Source organism: Microtus oregoni, unplaced genomic scaffold (genome assembly GCF_018167655.1).
Source record: "Microtus oregoni isolate MIOR12 unplaced genomic scaffold, Mior012 000012F_ref0000307, whole genome shotgun sequence".
NCBI lineage: Eukaryota > Metazoa > Chordata > Mammalia > Rodentia > Cricetidae > Microtus > Microtus oregoni.
This window is the reverse complement of record NW_024543071.1, coordinates 19,584,964-19,604,513: the sequence shown is the minus strand read 5'-3', so window position 1 is coordinate 19,604,513 and position 19,550 is coordinate 19,584,964. Positions and strand designations below refer to the sequence as shown.

General features: G+C 37.8%; 1 protein-coding gene and 1 pseudogene across 7 annotated transcripts in view; one reads left to right on the top strand and one right to left on the bottom strand.

Moving 5' to 3' along the window:
* Nucleotides 1-19,550, top strand: part of Lcor (ligand dependent nuclear receptor corepressor) — a 105,574-nt gene that overhangs the window by 22,616 nt on the left and 63,408 nt on the right. The gene's annotated exons all lie outside the window — the stretch shown is intronic.
* Nucleotides 18,752-19,066, bottom strand: LOC121453868 (annotated as a pseudogene).

The window sequence follows — 19,550 nt, the reverse complement described above, 5'->3', positions numbered from 1 at the left end:
ATGGACAGTCTTCATAATGGCTTGCAATTTTGTAAGTAGAGCTGTGCTCTCATTTTCTACCTTTGTACATTCTATATACACAGTTCTAATGAATATATAATTTTGGCTGTATTAAGAGATTGATAGTCTCTTAGAACATATGGACAAGAAAATGAATGAGCATCTTAGAATTACAAAATTCCAATGAAGATAAATAATGTTTAATCTTGATTTTAATTGAGGAGTTTGAAACTGTAAGGTAAAACTCTTTGCTTGTTTTGCTGACAATTTGAACCATCAAAGGGGCTATCTTAAAGGTTCTCCTGCTGGTCTAAGCTGGAAAATTTCAAATATTTAAAAAAAATGATTGCAGTAGATATCAGATCATATCAGATTAATAAAAATCCAGTGTTTATAGCAGCACTACTATTTTTAGAGATACTATTTTTATTTTATGTGTGAGTATATTGTCTGCGTGTATGTATGGTATCATGTAGATGATGTCTGAGGAAACCAGAAAAGGTATTGTATTTTCTGGAACTAGAATTACAGGTAGTTTGTGAGCTGCCATGTGAATGCTGGGAACCAAACGAGGTCCTCTTAAGAGCAGTAAGTGCACCTAACCACTGAGCCATCTCTTTGTCTTTATTTAATATATACTTATTTTAAATTATATATTTATATATGGATGTGTTTTTGAGTATATATGTGTCATGAAGACAAGAGGGCTTGAGATTTTTTGGATCCAGAGTTAAATATATAGGTGGTCATGAGTCACCTGACACAGGTGCTGGGAAGTGAACTCTTTTCTCTGTAAGTATGGTGCATGCCCTTAACCACGGAACCATCTCTCCACCCATCTACTTTTCTCCTCATAATAACACCTTTAAAAGCAGGGTCTAGGGATGATTGGCATTGAATTTATGGTCTTGCTGTCTCATCCTCTGGATTGCCATGTGTCACCATGCCCAATTATCATGTACTTGATTTTATGAAATAGGCCAAAGCACTGCCCTAAACTATATTCTAATCTATAATCATTAGTCCAAATTTAATTTTAAAAAAAGTAACAGCAGGCAGACCATTGTAAAGCTATATATAAATGCTTGAGATCAGACTTGTTTAGATTTTAGCATATTTACATAGACTGCTAGTGAATGACTTTTGTGTTCCTAATCTGAAGAGCTCCAAAATCCATGTCTTTTGAGGACCATGTTAGAGCAAAAATGTTTGGTGACTCCAGATTTTAACTTGAGGAAGTACGTCTGCTATTGTGAGGACTGAAACTTCTATGCTGAGCAAAGTTGTCAGCATTGGAAGTTGTTGTTTTTTATTAGTTGGAGAGTTAATGTGATGAGATCTGCTTGAGTTTTAGCAAACTAGCTGACATTTTGAAAAATAGGGCAAGCGTTTCAGGATTGGGATTGGGAGCCAGGGGTCCCACAGATCCATGGTGCGTTCTTCATTGTGTTTCACCAGGTTATGGGAGGTGAAGGTTGCTCCATTCATGTAGTAGGAGAAAGAGGGAAGGAGTTAAGACTGTGAATGTAATGGGAAGGTTGAGTGTTGGTGGACCCACAGTTTCCCTAGAGAATAATATGGAGAATGAGAAGACTTTAAGGCTTTTTGGTTTAAACAATTAGAAGTTCAAGGTTGTCATTTACCAAGAATGGGTAGACTTAATACAATTTAAAGGAGGCTAAATAGGTGTTCAAAGAGTTTATTACTATACTTAAGAAGCAAGGGTATGAGAAAGTTGGCATGAATGAGGTATCCCTTCACTGCCAGTCTCAGAGTGTTTGGAACCATGCAAGTTTTCACTCTGTCATTCAAGGTTGTTCCTGATTTTTTTTTTTTTGCGGGAAGTTTTTGTTTTAATTTTTTGTGTTTTACTAGACGTGTATAACATCTACTCAGTGTTGATTATGCCTAAATGTTCAGTTTATTCAGTCCTCATAAAAACCCCATGAAATAAGTACATTGTTAGTATCATACCTGTCTCACATGAAGCATATAGTAATAAGGAACTTACCCAAGGTCCTGCATTGTAGAAAAAGCAAAGCTCAGAGTCAAACCCACATTGTTTGATTTCAGAAGTAAGGTCATAAACCATATGTAGTGGTGTGTTCCTCTACTCTTGTCTAAGCACAGCTCAAGCCTGACTGTGTTTATCTCCTGATCAAACAGATGTATTTTCTTTTCCTTGTTTTTCATTCCCTGTGATTTCTTTGTAGTAAAAATATAGAGTGGGACTCCTGGCATGGACCCAAAGCTTATTCCAAGTCATCTACACACAGAGGTTATGAGTAACAGGCATGTGAGTAGCTTTAGAAATTGTTACTTGAGCTTAGTATATATAGTGGCAAACCCTGAACTCCCAGAATCTCAGGGAGACTAAAACAATAGGGTCATTGAGTTTGAGGATAGCTCCCACCCCCCCTCCCAAAAAAAACCCCAAAGCAACAAAATTTTATTTGTATAATGTAAAAATCAATAGTAAGCTGCAAATGCTAATAAAAAGATGTAGATATGGTATCTTTTTTTTGTTTTGCTTTTATTTTATTTTGGTTTTTCAAGACAAGGTTTCTCTGTGTAGCTCTGAAACTTGCTCTGTAGACCAGACTGACCTCCAACTCAGAACTGTCTGCCTTTGCCTCCCAGGGATTAGGGCTGTGCCACCATACTGTATTTGTCTTTTGTAATTTTTTTGTCCTCATTTTTCATGATAGTTTTTTGCTCTTATTACTTTATTTACTTATTTGCTTGTTAATTATTGGAGAGTTAGGGCATTGAGATCAGAGGACAACCTGCAGGAGTTGGTTTTCTGCTTCCATCATGAGTCCTCCTGAGCCATATGGCTAGTCCTGTTTGATTTTTTTAGATTTTTAAGATTTATTTCTGTATTATATATACAGTGCTCTGTCTGCATGTTTGCCTACACAACAGGAAAGGGCACCAGATCTCATTACAGATGGTTGTGAGCCACCATGAGGTTGCTGGGAATTGAACTCAGAACTTTGAAAAGAACAGCCAGTGAGTGCTCTTAACCTCTGAACTACCTTCCAGCCCCTAAGTTAATTGTTTTAAGTGATAAAATTTTTACATGTTTATGCTGTAAAACATGATGTCTTAGTGGATGTATATATGGCAGAATAGCTTAATTTAAAGGTTAATAAATGTACAATTTGGTCTGGAGCTGTAACTCATTAGAACACTTGACTAGGTACACATAATCACTGTAAAGGAAAACAAATAGTATCTTTCTTAAAACACTTAACTATACAGCTCACTTATACATTAGTATTTCACATATGATTGTATATGTCATAATAGTTTTAAATGTTTACATACAAAATATGTTTACATACATTACAGATCAAAAAGCTGCCCTCCCCTACATAGATAGTTTGATGTCTATTTGGGATACATGACCCTATCTCAAACAAAAGAATTAAGAGAAAATCATTAGTAGGAGGTTAGATAATGAAGTATATTTGGAAAAATCCACATAGCTCACCAGGCAGATGCTGTACAAATAACCAGTGGATGATATAAAAGAGGTAACGCTAGTCAGGATTCTTTTTTTAAAAACAACTATAAAATAGACCTGGATAATAGTTAATCTTTTAGGAAATGTTTAACTTTTAAAATTCAGATACAGGAAATCTGCAGCTCTCTTTGTGTATAGTTCTGGGATTTTTACTATATATAAATAGATCCTTGTGTACCTCAGTTAAGATATATAAAATAGTATAGAGGCCGCGGCTATATTCAGTGATAGAGCACTTTTAAGCACCCCTAGTGTCTTTTTTTTTTTTCCTTTTTTCTTTTGATTTTCGAGACAGGGTTTCTCCGTAGCTTTTGGTTCCTGTCCCGGAACTAGCTCTTGTAGACCAGGCTGTCCATTTCCCATGTACTGTGAGAGGCATCCTTTTTTAGCAATCCTCGGGCAACTTTTGATCTGTTCTTCATTTCTGTAGTTTTATCTTTTTGAGAATGTTGTGTAGATAGTATTCTATATGTAAGAATTTGAAGTTATTAGTTGGTCAATCCATATTTTATTTCCAATTGAACCTTTTTCCAGGCTGTTGTTTCACTACTTCTTTGTATGATTGGGCAGCTTAGGTTACCACAACAAAACAGCATAGACAGATGCTTTCAAGGACAGGTATTTGTTTCCATACAGTGTAGTTCTAAGATCAGAGTTCAGCAATGTTTGCTCCTGCTGGGGGCTCTCCGTCTTTCTGTTTCCTCATTATTATTACACATAGCCTTTTTTATGCAGAAAGAGCAAGATTGATACATGTGTGCACTTTACTTCGTATCTCTTCTAATGACTTGAATTCTGTTGGCAGAGGGCCCCAACCTAATGACATAATTTTCATTGCTTCTTTAAAATTTCAATCTCTAAATGAAACTAGGGCTTTTCCATAGGGATGGGTGGAAGTGCTGCTACTTTTAGTCTTTAACAGTTACTTTTATATCTGAATAACATTTCGTTGTGAGATTATCTGATAGACACTGGAAGGTTTCTACTTTTTAACTATTAGGAATATTTCTGTGAACATTCATGTATAAGTTTCTGTTGGTTTTTCTTTCTCTTGAGTGTATACCCCAGTGTAGAATACTGGATCATATAATAATTTTCACTTTTGAAAAAGATAACTATTTACATTTATTTGTGCAGGTGAAATGTGGGTAAATGGGTGTATATGAGCCAAGTACCACTATGGGCATGAAGGTCAGAGGACAGACAGTTCATGGAAATTGCTTGTTTCCACAATGTGGGCTCCAGAATCCAGCCCTCTTAGTGCTCCTGTTATATATATATAACTATATACATATATGATGAAAATATTCGTCATATCCATATCCATTTAACACCCTTCCTCTTCAATATGCTCCCCCAATTTAATGTTCTTTAAAAAAATCTATTGATTTATTTTTATTTATATGTATATTCATGGGTCTATGTGAGTATAGGCCACATGTGTGGGTTCCCACAGGGATCAAGAGGGTGTTGGATCCCCTGGAACTAGAGTTACGGGTGGATTGTTGTGCACTACCCAACATTAGGTACTGGGAACCAAATTCTGGTCCTGGACTATCAAGAAGCACTCTCAACTGTGTCATCCTGTCAACCCCCATATTTTTAACTTATTGAGATACCTCTACACTGATTTTCATAATGGTTGTACCAGTTTATGTATACTTTGGCCAATGCTGAATTGAGAATTGTCCTTTCCCAATGTGCTTCCCCAACGTTTATTGTCATTTTCCTTTTTCTTTCTCTCTGTCTGTGTCTCTCCCTTCCCCCTTCCCTAAAAATTTTTGTTTTTGGCTGTCCTGGAACTTACGTTGTAGGGCCAGACTGGCCTCAGATGCACAGAGATCCACCTGCCTCTGCCTCCCAAGTGCTGGGCTTAAAGGCGTGCGCTGTCCATCATTTGCTTTCTTTATGCTGACAGTTCTGATTAGGGTGAAGTAAAATCTCAAAGTAGTTTTAATTTGTACTTCCCTAATGGCTGATGATGTCAAACATCTTAAAATATTTATTGTTAATTTTCATTTCATCTTTTGAGAACTCTGTGTTCTGGTTCATAGCCCAATTTTTGATTGGGTTGTTTCTTGAGTTTCTTTTATAGTCTACATACTAATCCTTTGTCAGATATATAGCTGGCAAAGATTTTTCTCCCATTTTGATGACTGCTTCTTTACTCTATTGATGATTTCCTTAGTTGTACAGAACCTTTTGAGTTGTACCTTATATCCTGAACAGTCATATTTGGAAAGTGCTGCATCTTATTGTTTTAATTTTGATACTTGGTCTCTTTCTGTGTAGCTTTAGCTGACCTGGAACTTAACTATTTACAGAGACCCACTTGCCTCTGCCTCCCCAAGTGCTGGGATTAAAGGCGTGCACTACCACACCTGGCTTCTTGTCTGGATCTTCAAGTGTATTCTCTCTCTTCTAGCAATTTCAACTCTTATATTTTTTTGTTATTTTTTATTGATTTTTGTTGAGCTCTGCATTTTTCTCTGCTCCCGTCCATTCTTCTCTCCTCCCTTCCCCTCCCCTTAAACCATGCCCCCAAGTTCCCCATGCTCCCAATTTACTCAGGAAATCTTGTCTTTTTCTACTTCCTATGTATGTCTCTCTTAGAGTCCTCATTGTTGTCTGGGTTCTCTGGGATTATGATTTGTAGGCTGGTTTTCTTCGCTGTATGTTTAAAAACCACTTATGTGTGAGTACATATGATAATTGTACTTGCATTCCCACCAGCAATGCAAAAGTGTTCCGTTTTCCCCACAACCTCTCCAGCATAAGTTGTCACCAGTGTTTTTGATCTTGGCCATTCTTACAGTTGTAAGATGGAATCTCAGACTTGTTTTACAGATGTAAGATGGAATCTCAGACTTGTTTTGATTGGCATTTCTCTGATGGCTAAGGTTGTTGAACATTTCCTTAAGTGTCTTGCAGCCATTTTAGATTCCTCTCTTGAGAGTTCTCTGTTTAGGTCTGTACTCCATTTTTCTTTTTTATTGGATTATGTGATCCTTTGGTGTCCAATTTCTTGAGTTCTTTGTATATTTTGGAGATCAGAACTCTGTCTGATGTGGGGTTAGTGAAGATCTTTTCCCATTTTGTAGGCTGTCATTTGTCTTGTTGACCGTGTCCTTTGCTTTACAGAAGCTTTTCACTTTTAGGAGGTCCCATTTATTAATTGTTTCTCTCAGTGTCTGTGCTACTGGGGTTATATTTAGGAAGTGGTCTCTTGTACTAATGCATTCAAGTGTACTTCCCACTTTCTCTTCTATGAGGTTAAAGTGTGGCTGGCTTTATGTTGAGGTCTTTGATTCATTTTTGTGCATGGTGATAGATATGGATCTATTTTCATCCTTCTACATGTTGATGTCCAGTTATGCCAGCACCATTTGTTAAATATGCTTTCTTTTTTTCCATTTGATATTTTTTTGTCAAAAATCAGGTGTTTGAAAGTATGTGGATTAATATCTGGGTCTTCGATTTGATTCCATTGGTCCTCCTTTCTTTTTATGCCAATACCAGGATGTTTTCAGTACTGTAGCTCTGTAGTAGAGTGTGAAGTCAGGAATTGTGATGCCTCCAGAAATTCTTTTATTGTACAGGATTGTTTTGGCTGTCCTTGGTTTTTTGATTTTCCATGTGAAGTTGAGTACTGTTCATCTTAGGTCTGTGAAGAATTTTGCTGGGCATTGCATTGAATTTGTAAGATTGCCATTTTTACTATGTTAATTCTGCCTACCCAGAAACATGGGAGATCTTTCTACTTTCTGGTGTTATCTTCAATTTCCTTCTTCAAAGATTTAAAGTTCTTGTCATGCAAGTTTTTCACTTGTTTGGTTAGATTTACTCCAAGACATTTTATGCTCTTTGTGGCTATTGTGAAGGGTGATGCTTCTCTGATTTCTTTCTCAGCCCATTTATCATCTGTGTACAGGAGAGCTACTGATTTTTTTTTTTTTTTTTTTAGTTAATCTTGTACCCTCCTACATTACTGCAAGTGTTGATGAGTTGTAGAAGTTCCTTGGTAGAATTTTTGGGGTCACATATGTAAACTATCATATCATCAGCAAATAGTGAGAGTTTGACTTCTTCTTTTCCGATTTGTAGCCCCTTGATCTTCCTTTGTTGTCTTATTGCTTTAGCTAGGACCTCAGCAGCTATATTGAATAGATATTGAAAGAGTGGACAACCTTGTCTTGTTCCTGATTTCAGTGGGATCGCTGTGAGTTTCTCCCCGTTTAGTTTGATATTAGCTGTTGGCTAGCTGTATATTGCCTTTATTATGTTTAGGTATGTTCCTTATATCCCTGCTCTCTTCAAGACCTTTGTTTGTTTGTTTGTTTTCTTTTTTTTTTCATTCAAAAAATTTACACTTTCTCCCCTCCTCCCATTCTCCTCCTGCTCTCCTACTCCCCTTCCCCCCCCAAAAGAGGGCAGGAAACCCTGCCCTGTGGGAAGTCCAAGTCTCCACCCCATGTAGTCCTAGGAATCTTTGCATCCAAATATACAAATAGACTAGGGTCCCAAAAAGCCAGTACGTGCAGCAGAAATAAGTCCCAGTGCCTTTATCAATGGCTTCTCAGTCAGCCCCCATTTTCAGTCACATTCAGAGTCCGGTTTGATTGTATGCTCATTCAGGTCCCGCTGGATTTGGTGAGCTTCCATTAGAACAGGCACACTATCTCAGTGGGTGGACCAACCCCTCGCAGTCCAGACTTCCTTGCTCGTATTCTCCCTCCTTCTGCTCTTCAACTGGACCTTGGGGGCTCAGTCCATTGCTCTGATGAGGGACTTTGTCTCTATATCCATCCATTGCCGGATGAAGACTCTCTTTATCATGAAGGGATATTGTATTTTGTTGAAAGCGTTTTCAGCGTCTAATGAGATGATCATGTGGTTTTTATTTTTCAGTTTGTTTATATGGTGGATTTTATTGATAGATTTTCGTAAAACCATCCCTGTATCTCAGGAATGAACCTGACTCGATCGTGGTGAATGATGGTTCTGATGTGTTCTTGGATTTGATTTGCCAGTATATTATTTAGCATTTTTGCATCAATGTTCATGAGTGAGATTGGTCTGTAATTAATTCTCTTTCTTAGTAATTAATGTCTTTCTGTGGTTTGGGTATCAGGGTAATTGTAGCCTCATAAAAAGAGTCTGACAATGTTCCTTCTGTTTCTTTTGTGTGGATTATTGGTTTTTGAGGCGTATTGGTATTAGTTCTTTGAAAATCTTGTAGAATTCTGAGCTTTTTTTTTTTTTTTTTGGTTGAGAGACTTTTGATGACTGTTACTATTTCTTTAGCAGTTATAGGTCTGTTTAATTTGCTCATCTGGTCTTGATTTAATTTTGGTAAGTGATATTTATCCAGAAAGTTGTCCATTTCCTTTAATTTAATTTTATGGAGTACAGGTTTTTGAAACATGACCCGATGATTCTCTGGATTTTCTCCATGTCTGTTGTTATGTCCCCCCTTTCATTTCTGATTTTGTTAATTTAAATATTCTCTTTCTGTCTTTTAGTTAGTTTTGATAAAGGTTTGTCTGTTTTGTTGATTTTCTTGAAGAATCAACTCTTTGTCTCAGTGATTCTTTGTATTGTTTCTATTTTGTTGATTTCTGCTCTCAATTTGATTATTTCCTGCCGTCTGGTTCTCTTGGATGAATTTGCTTCTTTTTGTTCTAAAGTTTTCAAATTCAACTCTTAATGTTAGGATCCTGTACATCTGTATTTGATATTTATGAGAGTGAGAAAGATCTACCCTCAGTCTTCTACATGTAGACACCCAGTTTCCCCAGCACCATTTGTTGAAGATTTTTGTCTTTTTCTCCAATTTCCATTTTTGGCATGTTTGTAAAAAAGTAAGTAGCTTTGGGCTTAGTGGTTAAGAGTGCTTGCCACACATTTATACAATGGAATATTACTGAGCTGTAAAAAACAATGACAATTTGCAGCAAATGGATGGAACTAGAAAAAACCATTGTGATTGAGATAACCTAGACTCAGAAAGACAAACACGGTATGTACTCACTCATAAGTGGATATTAGATGTAAAGCAAAGGATAATCTGCAGTCCACAGCTCCAGAGAAGCTAGGTAACGAGGACCCTAAGAGGGACACATGGATTGCCCTGGGAATGCGAATTAGATGAGATCTTTTGGGTAAACTGGGAGCAAGGTGAGGGGGGGGGTAAGGGGAAGGGATGGGGGATGAGAACAAGGGAACAGGATGTTCGAGAAAGGGGCACAGAGTGGGAAAGCAGTGAAAGAGATATCTTGATAGAGCCATTATGGAGTCAGTAAGAAACCTGGTGCTAGGGAAATTCTCAAGAATCCACAAGGATGACCCCAGTTAAGACTCTTAGCAATAGTGGAGAGGGTGCATGAACTGGCCTTCCCCTGTAATTAGATTGGTGAATACCCCTACTATCGTCATAGAGCCTTCATCCAGTAACTGATGAGACCAGATACAGAGTTTCACAACTAGGCCAAGCTCCGGGAATCCAGACAAAGAGAGGGAGGAGGGAATATATGAGCAAGGGAGGTCAAGATCATGATGGAGAAGTCTACAGACACAGCTGAGCCAAGCTCGTGGAAACTCATGAATTCTAGACTGACAGCTATGGAGCATCCATGGGACTGAACTAGGCCCTCTGTATGTGGGAGACAGTGGTAAAACTTGGACTATCTTAGGGGCCCCTGGCAGTAGGACCAGGATATATCCCTAGTGTATGAGCTAGCTTGTTGGAGCCGATTCTCTATGGTGGGATGCCCTGCTCAGCCTTAATACAGGGGGCAGGGGCTTGATCCTACCCCATCTAAAAGTGCCAGGATTTGTTGACTCCCCATGGGAGCCCTTATCCATCGGTAGGAATGAATTGGGTGGGGAGATGAGGGAGCCAGATGGAGGGGTGGGAGGGAGAATTGCTGTTGGAATGTAAAATGAAATTAAAAAAATAAATTAATTAAAAAGAGTACTTACCAATTGTGTAGATGTCGTAAATGTGGTTCTCAGTACCCACACCAGAAGCCCACAGCTGCTAGTAACTCCATTCCTTTTTTTTTTTTTTTTTGGTTTTTCGAGACAGGGTTTCCCTGTGGCTTTGGAGCCTGTCCTGGAACTAGCTCTGTAGACCAGGCTGGTCTCGAACTCACAGAGATCCGCCTGCCTCTGCCTCCCGAGTGCTGGGATTAAAGGCGTGCGCCACCATCGCCTGGCCTAGTAACTCCATTTCTTTGGGATCTGATGCATTCTGGTCTCTGTGGCCTTGTACACATGTAGTGTACATATATTTACATAGTGATACATTTATGTAATTTTTTTTCTAAATTTTGTTGTTATAATGACTCCCCTTTCATATGTACTTTTACTAATTTGGGTCTTCTTTCTCTTTTGGTTAGTTTGGCTGAGAGTTTGTCTACTGTGTTTATTATTAAAAACCAACGTTTAGGTGGCTGGAAAGATGGCTTAGTGGGTAAGAGCACTTCAGAGGACCTGGGTTTGGCTCCCCATATGGTGACTTACAACCAAACATAACTCTTACCTAGGTAGATGCTGAAAAAGAAGGTTTAGTACATTGAGGAACTTCCCAGATCATGAAACCATAGAACTAGGTCTTTGATTGATTATATCTTTGTCCCTGTTTTGGCAGGTGTTTGGTCCCAAGGTGTTGGGTTCTTAGATCAGAATGGTTGGTTCCTCTAACATCAGTTGTACTAAGGTCTTGGGGCCTGTTATAGTACTTAGTTCTTATTTAGTTCTTAAAAGATATATGTGTTAAGACATTGGGGACTGTTTGGGTATTAATTTTAGATATGTCTTCATTTTCTAAAAATGTAGATGTTCACATGTATAAATTTCCTTCTGAAGACTTTGAGTTTAATATTCTATTTCTTTCTCTTTTTTTTTGGATTTTCGAGACAGGGTTTCTCTGTAGCTTTTTTGGTTCCTGTCCTGGAACTAGCTCTTCTAGACCAGGCTGGCCTCGAACTCACAGAGATCCACCTGCCTCTGCCTCCCGAGTGCTGGGATTAAATATTCTATTTCTTTTTACATTATTGTTTTATTGCATGCTTTCTTACTTTTCCTTTGTAGCTACTTGGTAGCTTTGTAGACTAACTGGTTGCTTAAGAATGTGTTATTATATTTGTGAATTTTCCAGTTAGTCTATAATTTAATTGTATTGTAGTTGAAGAAGATACTTTATATGACTTACATCTTTTTCAGATTTATTGAGTTGTTTGTTTTGACTTAACAGACTGTCTTGGAGAATGTTCCTATGCACTTGAGAAGAACATATATTTGACTGTTTTTTGGTTAGTGAGTTCTGTGCATTTCTTTGAGGTTTTGTTGATTAATAGTGATGCTGATGTCTTCTAGTTCATGCTTACCTTTTGCTTAGTTGAAAGCAGCTCCTTAGTGTTATTAGCTATTGTTATTGAGCCACTTCTCCTTTCTGTTTAATTTTTGATTTATATATTCTAAAATATGTTACCTTGTGTATGTATTTAATTACTAAGTATTGTTGGTCATCTTCCTTTCTCTTCCTTCACCTCCTCCTTTTTGAGTCAAGGTTTTAAATAGCCCTGGGTAGCCTGGAGCTCACTGTGTAGACCAGGCTGGCCTTAACTTTGTGGCCTCAAATGCCATTGAGATCTGCCTGCTTCTGCCTCCAGGTGCTGGGATTAAAGGTGTGCACCACCACACCTAGCTAATTAAAAAAAAAGCTCTGCTCATTGTATGTGTGTTTTGCTTGCATGTTTATATATGTACCACCTGTATTTTTGGTGCCTGTGGAAGTCAGAAGAGGGCATTGGATCCACTGGAACTGAAGTTGCAGATGGTTGTTAGCCACCATGTTGGTGCTGGAATTTGAACCTGGGTCCTCTGCCAGAGCAACAAGTGCCTTTAACCACTCAGTCATCTCTTCATCCCTGCTAGGTCTTGATGGATTTGCTCTGTTCTCGTTATGTACTGTGCTCCCTTGTTGTCTTAACATGTTTTATCTCAAAGTCTGTCTTAGCTTGGTTGGACTTCCATAACAATTCCACAATCTGGATGGTTTATAAGCAACAGATACCAGTTTCTCAAAGTTCTTGTGACTGGGAACTTGAAGGTGAAGGTTTTAATAGATTATCTGGGAAAAGCTGTTTCTTGGTTCTTTTCACATTCTCTGCAGTTAAAGGATGGAGGGTCTTTCTTTTGGGCCTCTTTTTATTAGGGCAGTAATAGAATGTTTTCCTAGCTTTCAAGATCTTTTAGCTCCTAAAGTCACACAGCTCCTAAAGTCATCACCATTTCAACGATACATTCTAATCATAGCTTCCCCACTGAATTTCCCGTTCTTTCTAAGAATACATTTATTTCTTCCAATAGCTCTGATACCTCATTTAATATCAGCCAAAAGTCAAATATCCAGAGTCTCATCTAAATATGTAAATCAGGTAGGAATAAGACTAAATTACAATCTGTCTTGAGTCATTGCTTTCTAGCTTTGAACCTGAGATGGCATATCTTTTATATGCTTCTCAGATAATACTGGTGAGGTAGGTATGTTATAGGCACTCCCATTCAAAACGGAAGGAAGTAAAGAAAGATGAAAGTGCTGATAAGTTCCAAATAAGTACAAAGTTCAATAGAGCAGAAACATTTTGCGGGATGCTCTTGCCAGATCTCTGGGGTAGGTACACTTTGGACCCACTAGAATGGTAGACTTGTCCTCTCAGCCTTGAGCATTCCTATTTCTATGATGACTATATACCTAGAGTATGTGCTCGTGCATCTCCAAAGCTCAAATTATGTTAAGTCTTTACCAGTCTGAGGTTCTTAGCTTGGTGTTTGAAGAGGCTTTTGCATTCTTACCCTCTGATGGGAAGAACAGTCTCTATAATTTATGAATTGCCTCCATTGACAAAGATTAAAACTGGAGTTGTCTTTTTATTAGACAGTTAAATGACAACAGCATTGGTGCTCTGTTTTCTTACTCTTTAAAATATATATGTAAAGGAAAATTTCCTAATCTTTTAAGTTTTGCTTCCTTTCTGATGAATTAAGAGGTTTTATCTTTAAATCATTTCTCATTTGACTCCAAGAAGTCAGGAGGAAACTTTAGCTCTTTCTTTGTCTAAATATCCAGTTTCATTACTCATTTTCTTTCTATCTTTCTTAAGCTACTGAGACATAAACACTGTTCAGTCAAGTTCTTTCCTGTTTTATGACAGGGTGGATATCCCTACATCATTCAATAACATTTTCCTTTGAGTCCTCATCAGAAAGGTCTTTACTCTCCATATTCCTAGCATATTTAGTTCCTGATAGCTTAGGTATATCTAAAGATATTGTGGCTTTTCTTAGTCACCCACCCCTTATTTCTATGTATATAGATATTTTGCCTGCATATATTTCTGTGTATCACTTGTGTGTAAACAGTGCCCAAAGAGGCGAAAAGAGGGTATTGGATACTCTGGGACTGAATGAAGTCAAAGATGTGAGTTGCCATGCTATTGGTGCTAGGAATCAAACCCAGGTTCTTTGGTAGATCAGCCAGTGTTCTTAACTGCTGGGCCATCTCTCCAGTTCTAGCTCTCTGATGTTTTCTTTTTTTTTAATTTTTAAATTTTATTTTATGTTAATTAGTATTTTGCCTACATGTATTTCTATGTGAGGATGTTAGATTCCTTGGAACTGGAGGTGCTGGGAATTGAACCTGGGTCCTCTGGAAGAGCAGCCAGTGCTCTTAACTGCTGAGCCATCTCTCCAGCCCCCTCTCTGATTGATTCTTTTACATTTTTACCGGCATCACTCACAGCAGTTTGGTTTTAGCAGAATGTACTTTTTTTTAAGATTTTTTATTTATTTATTTATTAAGTATACAGTATTCCTCCTGCATGTATGCCTTCATGCCAGAAGAGGGCACCAGATCCCATTATACATGGTTGTGAACCACCATGTAGTTGCTGGGAATTGAACTCAGGACCTCTGGAAGAGCAGCCAGTACTCTTAACCTTCTGAGCCATCTCTCCAGCCCCAGAATGTACTTTTTAAAGCAAGTATGTGCCTCAAAATTCCTCTAGTCTATATCGATGTTTTTAGAGTGTGACCATGGGATCTTACTTCTGGAGCCCAATTATTTATTAGTCTGCTAAAATACTATGGATTGTCTTAATAGCAACAGAAATTAAATTTTCAGAGTTCTGGAGTCCGAGAAATCAAGGAAAATCTGAGAAATCTAAGAAAAGGGTAAAAGTATATTAGATGTCTTTTGGGGGCCTACTTTCTGATTCGTGGATCCCTGCCTTTCTGCTATGTGTTCATGTGGCAAAACAAGTACAGGATCTCTCTTGGGCCTCTTTTTATTTATGAGCCTCTGCCTTTGTGACCTATCACTTTCTGAGTGCATGTTTCTTAATCCTGTGACCTTGTTGGATAGGATCTCAGCATAAAGGCTTCTTAGTGAAGTGTGGTTTCCAAAGATTTTTAGCTGCTGCTGTAAACCATAGTCTAAAACTATCAATGTAAAGTTCTAGAAATTAAGTTTTAAATTGTGTGTATTCTGAGTAGTGTCATTTAGTCTTATACCATCCCACCTTGGTCTAGCATATCCACACTGTATAAACCACTTGCCTATTAGTTCTTGGTAGCCACCTGAGTTATCAAATGAACAGTCATAGTATTATTAGGGTTATATTCAGTTAGCCTTTATTTTATTCAGTAATGACCCCAAAGCTCAAATGCAGCAATACTGGCAAACAGAAGCAATTAAAGTACTTCCTCTGAGTGACAATGTAGTTTTTAAAAAAAAATGCCCAGTTTCCTAAGATGTGTAGTAAAAACAAACCTATTTGTGAAATGTAAAGGGCATCAGTGGTAGTTTTGCTCTCTGAACCTCAAACTACAAGTTGCAGCCTTAGTACATGATACAAATGCTTGGTTGGTATTGAAAAGCATTAAATTTATTAGTAGAAGGAATGAATTTTTTTTAAAAAATGGGTTTCAGAAAGCATCAAGTCTGAATTTGGCAACTCTGAACAAGTGGCATGAAACCATTGAATGCAAGTAAAGAATACTGGCAGGGTCAGAAAGAGACTTGGACTAGAATTATTTGTGTAACTTTGTATAGTATTTTGCTGTAATTGTCCTGATAAGTTACTAATTTATTACTGTATCTACTTAATGAGCAAAACTTAGTTATAAAGCTTGTATATGGGAAAAAGTATGTCAGTACTGTTCATAGTTTCAAGGATCTATTGAAAATGTTGGAATGAATTCCTTACAGAAAAAGGGACATAAGATAGAGCCAGTTCGTTTCTCTTTTTGGTTACTGTTTAAAATTTTAAAAAATCATTAGTTTTTAAATTTATTTAAATAATAATACTTCAACACCCATTTTTGGCTCAAGCTAAGTCCCTTTAATGAATGTTATGTGATTGCATCATAGTTGTAGGTGGTGGTGCATGCTTTCAATCCCAGTGCTTAGGAGGCAGAAGCAGGTGAATCTTGTGAGTTCGAGGTCAGCCAGGGCTGCACAGAGAAAACCTGTCTCACAAAACAAACTCGCCCAAATCCATTCTGCCAATATATGTCTTTTAATTGGAGGGTTTAGATGTTCTGTAACTTATCCTCTTTCTTTAGGCAAGTGCTTTACCACTGAACTATACCTCACCCTTTCTCATCTCATATCTTCTGTACATTTCTAGTTACATTCTTAGTATTTTCTTTGAGCACTATAATTAGCTTAATTTGTAGCTATATTTTGAATTAATAACACTTTGTAAAATGCTTTCATTCTATGTAGTCTCTCACCCCAATATTTATCATACAGATGCATAATTACCATTTTATTTAATTGTCTTTTAAATTACAGGGGACAAAGAAGGAATACAAAATGCAAACTCCCTGCTTTCTTTGTCAAATACTTTCAGATTCTATCTTAAATAAATGAAGCCCCTTACAGTATAAAGCTCCTACCAGTCATACTAGGACTAGAAAATGAATCTTCTTTCTTTTAATATTGCGAAATTTTAATTTTGTCTCTGTGTTTTCAATCACAAAGATTCCCATTTCCATTAAAATGCAGGAAATAATTCAGCTTGTAGTTCTGTTTTAGTAAACTCCATGACTGACTCCCCAAGGAACATGAGGACTGCTTTTTATCTTGTGCTTACCTGCTGTGTTGTAATTTATACTTTTGATATATTTAAGAAAAATTACTACACCTCTCACTTTGTCTCCCCCCCCCCGTGCCCCCCTCTTTCCTTCCCTCCCTCCTTCTCGCTCACTGATACTCACATAGAGGGAGCAGGGGAGGATGGCATTCATAGGGCTTTTTTGACCTTAAATGACTAAGGTCCTCTAAGGGATTGGGACCCACAGATTGTCAGTGGGTGTAATTGACTCACCCTTAATCAGCTTCAAATTTACATTTAAATGGCTTCTTTACCGAAACATAATCACGAAGACAGATACATACAACACATATTAGAACATCTGACTCAACTGCTCTTAAAGAACTACATTTCTCTCTCCTAGCTAGTGTGTATCTTCAACATTTTGGTCACTCAGTACATAGGAATCTCATTCATGGGTCTACATGTTAAACATACAAATATAATTATATAAAATGACATTTTAAATGTTCTAGCAGTCCTTTCTCTTGATATTATTAATAACACTGTTTTCTTTTTAAAATTGGGTTTTGTTTTTCCTACTTTGTTTTTTAGGTTTATTGTGATCACAGGATTGTATAAAATGTATAGTAATAAATTGTAAAAAAGCAGTTCTCTTGTTTTTGAATTTTCAAAAACCCCTTTTCATTTCTGGTTTTGGTCTATAGATTTGGGAAACTAGGTTGATCTGGGACAGAAAAATCATCTTTCTCTAGCAGATATCAGTTGCCTTTCCTGTTCTATTAACTATCCTTTCAAATCTTCATGTCTGGAGAGGCAAAAAGACAGCGTTGGATCCCTTAGACTGGAGTTACAGATGTTTGTCATGAGTGCTGGGAATCAGAACTAGGCCCTCTGGGAGAGTAGCCAGTGCTCCTAGACCCTGAGCTATCTCCCCAGCACTGTTTTTAAAACTTCTAAATTAGCATACAAAATAATAGGCTTCATGTGGCTTTTTTATAATAATCTTTTTGTTTATCCTCTCCCATTGTTCTTTCCTACGTATGTCTTTTTGTTTGTTTGTTTGTTTGTTTTTGATTTTGTTTTTTGAGACAGGGTTTCTCTGTGGTTTTGGAGCCTGTCCTGGAACTAGCTCTTGTAGACCAGGCTGGTCTCGAACTCACAGAGATCTGCTATGTATCTTTCTTAAATCTCCCCCACCTCCAGTGTCCCCTTTCTGCTTTCATGGTGTATGTGTCCTCTTGACCTCTTTTCTTCCTCACTACCTCTTCCTCTCTTTGGTCTGCTCTAGATTCATGACCTATACTAACACATGCTAACTAGGATCTGTGTATGAGAGAAAACGTATTATTTGCCTTTCTAAATCCGGGCTACCTCATTTAATTTGCAGATCCATCTGCAAGTTTCACAATTTGATCTTTCTTTGCAAGTGAATAAGTTTTTGTGTGGCACTTTTATTATTTGTTTATCAGTGAATGGATATTTACACTGATTCCATTTTCTTGTCATTGTAGGACCACAGTAAACATGGATACTTGAGCACCTTTGAGTAATACAGTAGTTACATGTTTTGTTGGTTGAGAAACCTCTATAGTAATTTTCTTATCTGTTATTCTGGTTTAGTCTCCCACCGTACATTGCAGACTGTTCAGTGAATCTCCAGTAAGCTTCCTCATTGTTTGCTGAAATCTTAGCTCGAGTTCATCTTTTTTTTTTTTTTTTTTTTTTTTTTGGATTTTTTTGAGACAGGGTTTCTCCGTAGCATTTGGTTGCTGTCCTGGAACTAGCTCTTGTAGACCAGGCTGGCCTCGAACTCACAGAGATCCGCCTGCTTCTGCCTCCCAAGTGCTGGGATTAAAGGCGTGCGCCACCACCGCCCGGCTCTTCAAGTTCATCTTTTTAAATAAAAAATAAGCTCCCATAACACCCTCAAGTTGAACTGCTAAAACTCCTATAAAGACCCTCTTTGCCCGTGGTTCCATGGTTCAAGCAATTCTGAGGCCTTGTGTACTTGGACACTGTGCATGGTTGCAGCAAACAGTATTTTTTTTAAAGGAGTTCTGGCAAAGTTTTATTAAAAAAGGAAAACTATCCTGGTTTACTTTTCACCAGTCTGTTCTGGCATGCTTCTAATAATATCAGAATCACCTGCGTCAATAGTAGCCAATGTGCATACTCTGTAGTATTTTGCATGTACTGTGCCCATTTCAATGTTATTGCCACTGTAGTGATAGACACCAGTTTTAGCCAATGTGGCATAGTATTTTATTTCAGATTTCCTCAAAGCTGGGCAATTGTTGGTGAGGATAGCCTTCAGAACCTATCGTTGCATATACTTTCCACTTTTCCTAACAAACTGGAGCCTAGAGTTGATGGACACCAGGGACTTTTCATCATGCAAAGAAGCAGCCATTATATTCCAGCCTTAGGTGTGAGACAGCTTATCAACACTCTCTCTGTCTCTGTCTCTCTCTTGTCTCTCTCTCTGTGTCTCTGTCTCTGTCTCTGTCTCTCTCTCTCTCTCTCTCTCTCTCTCTCTCTCTCTCTCTCTCTCTGACAGTGTTTCTCTGTGTAGCTTTGGTGCCTGTCCTGGAACCAGGCTGGCCTCAAACTCACACCTGCCTCTGCTTCCCAGCAGGCTCAGTATTCTTTATGGCACTTTGTTAATCATTCTTCATGGCTTTTCTATGAAATCTTGGTATTAATTTTTGAGTGTCTTTGTTCTTATTTGCCTTTTGTTAATGTCAAGCATAGCATGTTGGATAATTCAATGTTGCTATGCAACTGCTAAATTCAATATTTATTATTAGCAAAACTGAGTAGTGTTAACATTCAGTGAACAGAGAACAGCAGAATGTGGATCTTATAGTATACCGTGTCTAAGTGTAAAGTTAGTG